This window comes from Salmo trutta, chromosome 18 (genome assembly GCF_901001165.1).
Source record: "Salmo trutta chromosome 18, fSalTru1.1, whole genome shotgun sequence".
NCBI lineage: Eukaryota > Metazoa > Chordata > Actinopteri > Salmoniformes > Salmonidae > Salmo > Salmo trutta.
Genome location: NC_042974.1, coordinates 27,005,865 through 27,019,755, shown reverse-complemented (window position 1 = coordinate 27,019,755; position 13,891 = coordinate 27,005,865).

Here is a 13,891-nt window from a genome sequence, read left to right as displayed (position 1 = left end):
TCTCTCCAGCGTATGTGACGTTTAACTCCAGCCATGGCAACCCAGTGGAGCTGGAGAAGGAGACCAGCATTGCACCGTTGAGGGAGATGGTGGGGAGGTTGCAGGGGGTACAGCCGGAGCAGTTGAGGGTAAATATTTGCTGCAGCGACTGCACCCCCCACTTCAATCGACCCTGTCTGTTTGTCTGTTCTGCTTGTGTGTGTGTGTGTGTGTGTGTGTGTGTGTGTGTGTGTGTGTGTGTGTGTGTGTGTGTGTGTGTGTGTGTGTGTGTGTGTGTGTGTGTGTGTGTGTGTGTGTGTCAGTGTGGTTGTGTCTGTATAGCAATTGCCCTCTCAGCACTCTCCTCGCTCTCCACACAGTGTCTCCGGTGGAGGCTGGAAGCCTGGCGTTCTATCCCCATCCTCAGCGTAAACAGAGCATGGGGATCCCGTGAACTTTAGTCCACAGTGCTTCATTAAGTCTGACCTTCTTAATTATGCATCTAAACAGCCAGGCTCACAAGGAGGGGCCGGGGAGCCAGGCACACACACTCCCCACTCTGTCTCCTCTCCAGTCAGTTCTGCTCCCTCTGCACATTTATACCTGAGCGTCGAGCTCCATTTCCCCCTGACAGATTGCTTCTGAGGCTGGGGTAAGTGCGGGTCCAAGCTGTTGACAGTTCTGCTAGTACAGCAGGAGCGTGGCGTGTTGTGACTCGACACTGCCCCCTAGAGTATAAGCAGCCTGTGTTTGTCAGCCTGTGTTTGTCAGCCTGTGTTTTTCAGCCCGTGTTTTTCAGCCTGTGTTCAACGTGGCTGTGTCTGTTCCAGGTATTTTGGGGTGAATAAAGTGCCTCAAAGCATGGCGTGAAACATGGGGGCATAAAGTTATTTAGAATGATGTGGAGACACACACCACTCTCTAATTTGTTGTGTCGTGACCGATGATTAATGTTATCTAGTTGACATGAAGGTGACCTGTGTGTGTGTGTGTGTGTTTACTGTACGTCATTCAGCAGCCATGAAGATGACCTTTGTGTGTGTTTCCAATTTTGTGTCTAGGCGTATGCTATGGTTAGTCATTGTTATTGTGTGAATTTTATGCTACATTTTGTGAAGCAAGAATACCATTCATAGGAATGAACTAAGAGCAAGGAATGGATCATGTGTGTGTGTCTGTGTGTGTCTGTGTGTGTGTGTGTGTGTGTCTGTGTGTCTGTGTGTGTGTGTGTCACTCTCTAAGCGTAACTCCTTCCTTCATGTCGCTGTGCATCGATCCTTAAAAAAAAGCAAATTCTTAAACCCTTACCATGTACCTATGTTTGTCCTCTGTTGCGTGCCTTTCTTTGTTTGCTGAAATCCATACTTTTTAATAAAACGTTAGTCAAACGCTACCACTGACTGTTTCTGTTGGCACATGCATTTCTGCTGGGGTTTCCATCTTAGAGCAACAGCAATGAGGAAACAGTCAGTCGTTGTATTTGATTCATGTTTTTGTTGTGCTTGTTGACTTACTAGACTTCTTCCTGGGTAATGATGCTAGTTTTTCTCACTGGTGCTTATTAAGATGTTCGTTTAAATGCTAATGATGATAAGTATACATAATATATTCATACACAGACACACACACATGCGTGCACACACCTCTTCAACATGGCACCAGACATGAAACCATTACAACACCACATCCTTTCTTCTCGCTCTGCCTGGCCTGGTTAGTTAGCAGACCCTGGCGCTGGGTCACTCAGCCAAGTAAAGCGGTGGTGCTGATGCTGTTGCTATGCGTGTCACGTTGTCATTAGTCCAACAGAGTCAGAGTCACGGTGCCTCTAGGCTCAGACAGTCGCTAGTCGCTGGTGTTTATCTGCCACCGCCTGGGGAGTGAGCTGCTGACATTTGTAGTGACGAGACGAGCGTTCACTGTAATGGGCTCTATTAGCTTTCTCATCCCCAAGGGAGAGCTATCTCTCTCACACTTCCTTCTACTCACTCTCGCTCTTATTTCTCTATCTCTTTATTCTCCTCCCTTCCAGTAGCCTACAAGAGTTCCTCTCCATATCCCTTTTATAACCCAGAAGAAATCCTGCCAACTTTATTTTTACCATCATTTCTTTATTCATATCTGAAAGGTGAAGCCAGGAACAATCCCGGTACATTTAATTCCTCCAAGAAATGCTGGTGATGATTTCGGTATTTTCTTTAAAGTTCTTGCCATATGCCTTTGTGTAAACCGGGCTTTGGGAGGAAGCTCACTCGTGAGCTAATCACAAAGCTTCACGTAAATGCTTTTAATGCATTTCTTTTTTGCTATTTAAATGTATGTAGTTCTGTCTGTTCTTGCCTATTGTCACAGAAAGGCTTTGGCATTTAGCATTTCATTTAGCATTTCATCTTCTTAAATGATCGGCTAATATGCATTCGTTTCTAACTTAATCTACTAGGGATGTGTAGTTTATCGGTCTGCAGCCAAAATAACTGGTGCGGAGTCTGAAAGGCGAGAAAGCGCGCGGGGATGTGATCACATTGGCTGGTGATGATACATTTACTGCAGTATTAGGCCTAATATTTAGCCAACAAATGATATTTTAATATGAATGAGCTTCTTCAGCTACATATACCCTCTCTTTTCCAGCTGAGCCCATGCGCAATTACCGCCAATTCATATTCTACTGCATGGAGTCGCGAAAGCAATTGGCTACAATATCTTGTTGAACATTTCATTTGAGACTGTTTTGCTACGATTAGGCCTATTTAGATAACTGTCGGCGAGGACGTTTGCCAGACCATTGTGCATGATATATAACAAACCGTAGTGAGGTTAGAAAAAATATAAAACATGGATCAAAAACGCAACTTTTTCAAATCATCCTACAGAGGTTCATCTAGGTCATTTTTTTTTACAAGCACCTAAAAACTCCCAGAAATCATTGTTTCAAAATATCACTTTTGTTTAAATATAACAGTGATTTCACATATTCCCTCCACACTCAAGATGTTTGGGAAAATATGATTTATATTTATTCTGTTATATTCCATTATATTCTTACTATAAATTATACACTGAGTGAACAAAACATTAAGAACACCTTCCTAATATTGAGTTTCACCCATTCATTTTGCCCTCAGAAGAGCTTCAATTAGTCGGGTCATGGACTCTACAAGGTGTCGAAAGCGTTCCACAGGGATGCTGGCCCATGCTGACTCCAATGCTTCCCACAGTTGTGTCAAGTTGGCTGGATGTCCTTTGGGTGGTGGACCATTCTTTATACACACGGGAAACTTTTGAGCATGGAAAATCCAGCAGTGTTGCAGTTCTTGACACACTCAAACCGGTGCACCTGGCACCTACTACCATGCCCAGTTCAAAGGCACTTCAATCGTTTGTCTTGCCCATTCACCCTCTGAATGGCACACATACACAATCCATGTCTCAACTGTCTCAAGACTTAAAAATCCTTCTTTAACATGTCTCTTCCCCTTCATCTACACTAATTGAAGTGGATTTAACATGTGACGTCAATAAGGAATCATAGCTTTCACCTGGATTCACCTGGTCAGTCTACGTCATGGAAAGAGCAGGTGTTCCTAATGTTTTGTCTTCTCAGTGTATGTGTGTTGACTGTGATCAGCGCAGGGGAATGTAAGTTTGTCTTGTCTGTAATTGTGTGACTCTCATGAAATCAATTGCAACCATGTCTGTGATGAATTCAGCTACAGTGCTTTCAGAAAGTACTCACACCCCTTGACTTTTTCCACATTTTGTTGTGTTACAACCTGAATTTAAAATTGATCAAATGTAGATTTTTTTGTCACTGGCCTACACACAAAACCCCATAATGTCAAAGTGGAATTATGTTTTTCATAATTTTTACAAATTAATTAAAAATGAAAAGCTGAAATGTCTTGAGTCAATAAGTAATCAACCCCTTTGTTATGGCAAGCCTAAATTAGTTCAGGAGTACATATTTGCTTAACAAGTCACATAATAAGTTGCATGGACTCTGTGTGCAATGGACTCTGGGCTCCCAAGTGGCGCAGCGGTCTAAGGCACACCATCTCAGTGTTTGAGGCATCACTACAGACACCGTGGTTCGATTCCAGGCTGTATCACAACCGGCCGTGATTGGGAGTTCCATAGGGCGGTGCACAATTGGCCCAGCGTCGTCCGGGTTTGGCTGGTGTAGGCCGTCATTGTAAATAAGAATTTGATGTTAACTGACTTGCCTAGTTAAATAAAGATAAGTAAAATGCAATAATAGTGTTTAACATGTTTTTGAATGACTACCTGATCTCTGTATCCAACACATACAATTATCTGTAAGGTCCCTCAGTTGAGCAGTGAACTTAAAACAGATTCAACCACAAAATCAGGGAAGTTTTCCACCTATTGGTAGATGGGTAAAAAAAAGAAGACATTGAATATCCCTTTGAGAATGGTGAAGTTATTAATTATACTTTGGATGGTGTATCAACACCCATTCACTACAAAGATACAGTCGTCCTTCCAAACTCAGTTGCCGGGGAGAGGAAGGAAACCGCTCAGGGATTCCACCATGAAGCCAATATAAAACAATTACAGAGTTTAATGGCTGTGATAGGAGAAAACTGAGGATGGATCAACAACATTGTAGTTACTCCACAATACTAACCAAATTGACAGAGTGAAAAGAAGGAAGCCTGTACAGAATAAAAAAAATCCAAAACATGCATCCTGTTTGCAGCAAGGAACTACAAGTAATACTGCACCAAATGTGGCAAAGCAATTAACTATTTGTCCTGAATACAAAGTGTTATGTTTGGGGCAAATCCAATACAACACGTTATTGAGTAGGGGAGACCGGGGTTTACCTTTTCGTCAGTTTCTCAGAGATCGTTTATGGTAGTGTATTCAGTGCTTGGGGTGAATTGTAACAGCTTGAAAAAGTGCATAAATCATGACATGCAACTAAATATTGAACACCTTTATTGAGACCACTTGAGCAACATTGCCATGTTTAACATTTTGTTTGGCAGAATTAATAATAAATATAATTTAATATAATTTTAAATTGAACCCTCCACTAAATTGTCTTTCTCAACCAAACAACAACCAGGCTCAACTAAACACCTGAACGTTTCTAGTGTGTGTCTGTGTGTCACACCCTGACCGTAGAGATCCTAATTTATTCTCTAGGTTTGGTTAGGTCAGGGTGTGACTCGGGTGGGAAACTCTATGTTTTCTGTTTCTATGTTTTTGGGCCGAGTGTGGTTCCCAATCAGAGGCAGCTGTTTATCATCGTCTCTGATTGGGAATCATACTTAGGCAGCCTGTTTTCTTCCTGTGTTCATGGGAGGTTGTTTTCTGTTTAGTGTCTGTACCTGACGGAACTGTGCGTTTTCGGTTTGTTATTTTGTTTGAGTGTGTTTATGAATAAAGAAATCATGAACACTTACCACGCTGCGCCTTGGTCCACTTCAACTACCACTTACGACAAGTGTTACACTGTGTGTGTGACTGAATGTTGGTCATGTTCACTTAATCAGAATCACAGTGGTACAGACTTGGTGGGCCCATAATTTGCATTCCCAGCACCTCAACCAGACCTCCTGGGACTTGGAATTGTTAAAGTGCTCCATGCACACAATGCAGAAGTTTTCCTCGTTCGAGGAATCCGAATCTTCTGGTTCATTCTGCTTTGTTTTGTCTTAAGCAGGACAGTTTTTTGTTGTTCAGTGTGGTTTGTTTTGGCTTGCTTCTTTACAGCTGTTTTTTTAGGCATATTGCCTAAAAACAAATTGCCTTCTGAGTGCTTGAATGGGCGTACATCAACTGGATTGAAATCAGAAGAGTAATCAGGTGTTTCCAGCTGGCCTGGAAGGCAGTGGGCACAGTGGGCACAAATCAGCTGCCCTCAAAAGACACAGACAACGTTTGCTCCTGCTCATCAATGAAGACCCCGTTTCCACTACGGCAGCCTCCAAGCGCTCTCGACCCCTTCTCCAGTAGCTCTTTCTCTCTTTGCAGAATCTGCACAGCATCACGTGACATATGCCATACAACTTTGCAAAAAAACTCAAATGAATGAAAAAGACAACCAAATAAGATGTAGAAATGATATGGTGTTAATCTTTTCCTGTTGGTGTTGAGGCATACAGCGGGCTCTACACAATCAATGGCATGGGGTGTGTATTCATCTTGTGGAAAGCATGAGCTGGCGCACACCCAGCGTAGATCCCCTGAACGCAGCTCACTTTCCAGCCCACTTTCCAGCCCACACTCTCAAACACCTAGATCCCCTGAACGCAGCTCACTCTCCAGATCCCAATCACCTGAGTTCTAATCACCTGTTCACACACCTGTATGTCATTATCACACACTATTTCGTTCAGTTCAGCACCCCATCACTGAGGTATTGTTTGTTTTGTGACACACGTCTTTCTGAGCTCTGTTTTTCCCTGCGATTTACGCCGCCTGTGTATGATAGTTTTTGCCTGCCTCACTAACGACGTCTTTTGCCTATTCTCTGCCTGTACTTTATCCTATCGGATTTCCTGTTATCTACCTATTGCCCGATCTCCCAGAGTACGTTACTAGCCTATTCCCTCCCTGTACTGTTGCCCTTTTGGAACCTATGTGTATGACCTTCTATCTGTCCCTGGACCCAGCTACCTGCCTCCTCCTGTGGTCCTTTACAATAAACACCTGCTTCACCCTGCGCTTGAAACCAGCTCTCTGTCTCCCATCGTGTTCATTACACTTTAACTCTACTTTTGAGACATAAGACTACTTTTGAAGTATAAAAACATCTGACAAACTTTTAAAAAATGTGTGTAATGCCCCTTTAGATGTTGTGTAATAATGTAGTAGTCTAATAAACAGCAAAAATCTAATCTTCTTGTTATTGAGATTGGCAGATAAGGAAAGAAAGGGGGCTGCATCAAAAGCTAGGGTGGAGAAGCATAGAGAGCAACTGTACAGAAATCCAGAGCTGTTTGATTAATTTGTTGTTCTTAATGGTTAATATGGTTCAAAATTATATGCTTTGCACTTGATGAAGTACTGTTTGCTCATTCTTGTAATGCGGTCTCTCACCTACCGTAACATGGATCTCATTCCTGAAATGCATCATAAATTATAAAATGTTCATAAAATGTGTGTTTTGCTCTTTATATACAGTACCAGTAAAAAGTTTGGACACACCTACTCATTCCAGGGTTTTTCTTTATTTTTACTATGTTCTACAAGCCCTATGGCAAACTCCAAGCAGGCTGTCATGTGCTTTTTACTGAGGAGTGGCATCCTTCTGGCAACTCTACCATAAAGGCCTAATTGGTGGAGTGCTGCAGAGATGGTTGCCCTTCTGGAAGGTTCTCCCATCTCCACAGAGGAACTCTAGAGCTCTGTCAGAGTGACCATCGGGTTCTTGGTCACCTTCCTGACCAAGGCCCTTCTCCACATATTGCTCAGTTTGCCAGGCGGAAGAGTCTTGGTGGTTCCAAACTTGTTCCATTTAAGAATGATGGAGGCCACTGTGTTCTTGGGGACCTTCAATGCTGCAGAAATGTTTTGGTACCCTTTCTCAGATCTGTGCCTTGACACAATCCTGTCTTGGAGCTCTACGGACAATTCCTTCAACCTCATGGGTTGGTTTTTGCTCTGACATGCACTGTCAACTGTGGGACCTTATATAGACAGCTGTGTGCCATTCCAAGTCATGTCCAATCAATTGAATTTACCACAGGTGGACTGCAATCAAGCTATAGAAACATCTCAAGGATGATCAATAGAAACACCTGAGCTCAATTTCGAGTCTTATAACAAAGGGTCTGAATACTTACACTACCGTTCAAATGTTTGGGGTCACTTAGAAATGTCCTTGTTTTGAAAGAAAAGCAAAACAATTCTCAATTAAAATAACATCAAATTGTTCAGAAATACAGTGAAGGCATTGTTAATGTTGTAAATGACTATTGTAGCTGGAAACGGCTGATTTTTTTATGGAATATCTACATAGGCGTACAGAGGCCCATTATCAGTAAACGTCACTCCTGTGTTCCAATGGTACGTTGTGTTAGTTAATCCAAGTTGATAATTTTAAAAGGCTAATTGATCATTAGAAAACCCTTTTGCAATTATGTTAGCACAGCTGAAAACTGATGTTCTGATTAAAGAAGCAATACAACTGGCCTTCGTTAGACTAGTTGAGTGTCTGAAGCATCAACATTTGTGGGTTCGATTACAGGCTCAAAATGTCCAGAAACAAATAACTTTCTTCTGAAACTCGTCAGTCTATTCTTGTTCTGAGAAATGAAGGCTATTTCATGCGAGAAATTGCCAAGAAACTGAAGATCTCGTACAATGCTGTGTAGTACTCCCTTCACAGCACAGCGCAAACTGGCTCTAACCAGATTAGAAAGAGGAGTGAGAGGCCCTGGTGCACAACTGAGCAAGAGGACAAGTATATTAGAGTGTCTAGTTTGAGAAACAGACACCTCACAAGTCCTCAACTGAAAGCTTCATTAAATAGTACCTGCAAAACACCAGTCTCAACGTCTGGTGGATTAAACTGAAATTGAAACCAACTTTTATTGGCTAAAAATAGTGATATTTTTAAGTTGATTTCAGTGTAAAATAACCGAAAGTGAGAGGTTGTAATCTGAATAAAGAGAAAAATGCCATTCTTGAACATGGGGTGAGACATTCTTACTAATCTGCTAGAGAACCAGTTTGGATTTAAGTATAACTTTTGTATGACTGAAGCCTTTAGTAAAAGGTCTAATGCTTTAATATTTAATCATTTCTGCCCTCCGAATTCATATTCATCATATAAATAGGGCTGTTTAATTTTGTCTGGCTTGCCATTCCAAATAAAATGTCATCTTTTTTTCACAGTTAATAAAAAAAAAATAGTCGCTAGGTGTAGGCAAGGCCATAAGCAAATAGGCAAACTGGGATTTGACTAAAGAGTTAATCACAGTGATTATTCCACGGTAGCAAGATCTTATCTATTTTTTCTAATTTCTATTAAAATGTATTGTAGTGAGATTTTTCTTATATATGAATATCAAGTATGTCCACTTCACCATCAGACCATTTTATTAGTAAACTACATGGGAATGTAAAACTAGTTTTTTTTGTGATCCAATACGTAATATCTTATCATAATTTGGATGGAAACCAAAGTGGTTAGAATTATCTAGATCCTCTGTAAGGCTGTGGAGGGATCCAAATTGTGGATTTAAAGAAAACATGACTCCTCAGCGTACATACAATGACACCTTTGCTTTTAAGCTCTGGATTTCTAGCCACTTGATATTATTGTTGGATCTGATTTTAATAGCTAACATTTCGATGGCCATAATAAATAGATATGCCAGGGGCAACCTTATTTTACTCCTCGTCTGAAATGTTTCCCTAAATGACTTAATCTATAACGCAATTATAGATGATGTGTTATAGAAACCTCCCCATTAGTCACGGGGCAACTTACAGGTCCTTTGCAGACTGGCCATTAATATGGTGGTTGTGTTGATACCTGGAGTGGTCCAACCAAGCATTTGCCCTGAGATAATTCTGGTAAATGTCGCTCCCAATCACGGTTATTCAGCCATTACAGTCCAAACATGCGTTTAAACTCCAAAGGTATGAGAGATATTGATTGTTTCCCTCACATGAAGTTGAAATTCTGGCTCAGACAGTCTCTTTAAAGATCCAGAGTCATTACTAATGCAAGTCGCCACTGTCCTGAGAATACAAACGTGTTGATCTGGCCCTCCAAAGAGCAGATGATAAGTGGGGAAAGGTCACACGCATGCAACATGAATACACTAATGCTCCCTGGGCCTATGATGCCTCCAATTAGTGTCTGGCCGAGGAATCAGCCAATAGGAGACCTTCTCTAAACACCTGTGGGGAGCACAGATGTAATTATACTGCCGATGCTCAGTTTGTTATGTGTTGCGGTTATTGGAAAGCAGATTTTTAGTTTTTAATGTGAGTCAATTGTGTCTTATTTAGCTGTGTATTTGTACCTGGCTCATTTTAATTAATCTCACAATGTAGATTTAGTTCTGACATGTGTGTTTGCAAGGAGATGTGTCTGTGTAACCTGAAGTCATTTGATAGCAGGTCTGTGAACTACTGTTTGCTAAATGTTGAGAAGGCCAGAAATGTGACTGTGAAGGAACATGAAAGTAGCTATGATGTCATTATCTTCACTCACCTCCCAGGTTAGAAACAGGATTTACAAACAGCAGTAAAGTAATGCCAATGCCAGTCACAAACAGCATCACATGCAACAGTAAAGTAAAGCGAATGTGGCAGATGTGGTGTGAGAGGTGTGAGAGGCTATCAACCAATCAATCAAATATATTTACATAGCAATTTTTACCTCCAAAGTTGTCAAAAAGTGCTTTGCAGTAACCTAAGTTACATAAACTCTTCTATGCAGTTTCATTCAGATTTAAATAGAGACCAATGGGAAAATCAATGCTAAATAAATGGATGTCTTTTCAACTGATTATAGTTATATTCCCACAGTCTAAAGCTGTTAGCTCCAGCTCTACCATGCAGTCTGAGCTGTGCTAGCTGTCTCGCATGGTGGAGCTTCCAGCTTTCAGCCCCAGCCATCAGGTTCTTCATTACCACTATATCATTTACAAAACAAATCCACACTGTTGAGCAGAAGAAAATGAACCAGATCAAATGAATTTCTGTTTATGTATGTGCGAGTCATTTGGCCTGCCAGGCTTCTCGAAGTGAAATTATCTCCTGTCTATGGATTAGTGCACAAACGAGGACTTCTCTCTCTCGCTATCGCACCGCTCTCTCTTTAATAAGCTCTTTGCTGTAGCGAGAACCTGTTTGCCACAGCTTATTTGCATCACAAATTCCACCCGGTGCTGTGAAAACGAACTCCCTGAAACAAATGCTAATGTATTCATTTCCTGCTTATATAAAAGAGATCCTTGGATTTTACCTTTGCAATCTTTGCAGATCTAGAGCGCTATGTGAAAAGACTAGACTGGGGCTGATCTGGAATGGAATGGCAGCTACCATTACTATAAGAAAAGTGACACTTTATGATAAAGCTTTGACAGCTGGTGACACAAGCACACCTTTCAGAACTGTTTCTATTTCATATTTTCCATTTCACCCAATCATCTGACATGTGTGTGAGATTTGATATATTAGTTGTTGTCTTCCTGGCTCTCCTCCAGTGAAATGCTGGCGTTTTGAAACAAACATTTCCTGCTGTTGTTTACGCGACTATGTTTTTTGACAGGAAAGAGTTTCTGTGTTTTTTATTTTCTCCCTTAAACTTGAAAGAAAAGCCAGATTGAGAGCTACAAACAAACTTCAGGGAGATAAACTTCAAAAATTGAACTTTAAAAGGGTAAATCCGCAGTTGCTACATTCATTTTTGGACTTCTAAATTGATTCTATATACACCCATTGATTCTTGAAGAATATAACTCACGAGCTTAGTTCAATGGTCGTAACCTATCAGAACCCTGAATATAAGCTTGTTTTACTACTCCAAAGAGTAAACAACATAAATGTAAAAAAAAATACTGTATAGCCTCCAAACATGTTTAAAACTCTAATGCTTATATTATGGCTGGCCAGTCCATAGCTCTGTTGTGAATTTGAGAGTGGTGACATTTCTCCAGCCCCATCCCTCAGATTTTTACCAAAACGGTGGGGGCTTTGTTATAGATTCAACATGCGGATTGGCCCTTTAAGGCTTTCCAGGAGAGAAAACAATCACTGAAGGCAAGACCCAGTTCGTTTAGCCTACTTTTGTCTCAATGGAGAGGTTTAGTCCTAAGATTTGAAATAGGTGATGGAATTGCATATCATTTCAGTGACAACATGAACAAGAAATCTTTAATTGTGCATTTTAGGTGCGATGGAAAATGTATTTCCTGAAAATTGCAAACCAGCTGTATGGCAAATGATGAGATAAAGATGTACCTAAAACCAGATCAAGTGATTGATTTAAATATGGAAATTATCTGTAGGCATTTTGATATATTTTTATCTAATTTCCTGCAGTGGTATGTGACTAATCTTATGGCTGGTTTACAGTCAATTTGACAAAAGGTTTGTATAGTGCAATGTGACATGATGTTATACCTGCTCTAAACCAAGCTTTAAACAACAGTGTGGTAGCATAAATCTCTCTCTTTCTCATGCCTTCTCTCTCTCTCTCTCTCTCTCTCTCTCTCTCTCTCTCTCTCTCTCTCTCTCTGTCTCTCTGTCTCTCTGTACCTGACCTGCAGGGTTGTGACCTCCTGGAGCAGAATACGATGCACTCTGACCTGGCCCTGCAGAACCGTCTGGGTCGGGGGGTGGAAAGCATTACCCGCCTGGACCTCAACACCTCCCGCCTGCCTACCAGCTCCACTGGCCTGGCCGTCATACTAGAGACTGATGACGAGCAGAGATCCAGGGTAGAGCCTGAAAACACAGGTAGGGAGGAGTGTGTTCCATTTCTGTTCAGGTGTTTCTGTCCACTGTGTCCACTGTGTCCACTGTGTTGTGTTCCTGAATGTCGTATCTTGGGAGTTCTAAACACTACTGTCCGTGGTGCTGAATCTAAACTATGCTATTAGCTCTACTTTGCCGATTTTTTGTTCTTGATATTCTTTGTGACAAAGTCACCCTCAGAGACTGAATCTGTGTGTGTGTTCATGTCGGGGCTGCTTTGTCTTCCATAAACTCTAAAAGCATAGAAAATTGCACAGTAATAAGTAGGGCCGGGATGATACTAGTATTTGTTAGTATATTTGTTAGAATATTTGTTAGTATCGTGGCAAAAAAACTAAACACAAAGCGCAATTAACTTCTTTAGGAAAACAAATCAAATTTAAGTTTATTGGTCACGTACACAGTTTTGCAAATGTTATCACAGGGGAAGTAAAACGGTTATGTTTCTAGCTCCAACAGTGCAACACTATCTACTGTTAGGTTCTAAATAAACAGAGTAAAAAACTAACGGACGACTTGGAAAAGCTCAAACCAAGTTCATTCACCCACTGGGTCAAACAACTGCAAAGACAAAGACATGTTTCCACAAGGACATACAGTGCCAGACAAAAGTTTTGACGCACCTACTCATTCAAGGGATTTTCTTTATTTTGACTATTTTCTATATTGTAGAATAATAGTTAAGACATCAACACTATGAAATAACACATATGGAATCATGTGGTAACCAAAAAAGTGTTAATCAAATCCAAATATATTTTAGATTTTAGATTCTTCATAGTAACCACCCTTTGCCTTGATGACAGCTTTGCACACTCTTGACATTCTCTCAACCAGCTACACCTGGAATGCTTTTCCAACAGTCTTGAAGGAGTTCCCACATAAGCTGAGCACTTGTTGGCTGTTTTTCCTTCACTCTGTGGTCTAACTCATCCCAAACCATCTCAATTGGGTTGTGGTTGGGTGAATGTGGAGGCCAGGTCATCTGATGCAGCACTCCATCACTCTCCTGCTTGGTCAAATAGTCCTTACACAGCCTGGAGGTGTGTTGGGTCATTGTCCAGTTAAGCTGAGGTAACTCTCTTCCTTTCCTGTTGCGGTGCTCATGAGAGCCATTTTCATCATAGCGCTTGAGGATTTTTGTGACTGAACATGAAGTAACTTTCAAAGTTCTTTAAATTTTCCGTATTGACTGACCTGCATGTCTTCAAGTAATGATGGACTGTCGTTTCTCTTTGCTTATTTGAGCTGTTCTTGCCATAATATGGACTTGGTCTTTTACCAAATAGGGCTATCTTCTGTATACCACCCCTACCTTGTCACAACACAACTGAGTGGCTCAAACGCATTAAAAAGGAAAGAAATTCCACCAATTAACTTTAAACAAGGCACACCTGTTAATTGAATACATTCCAGGTGACTACCTCATAAAGTTGGTTAA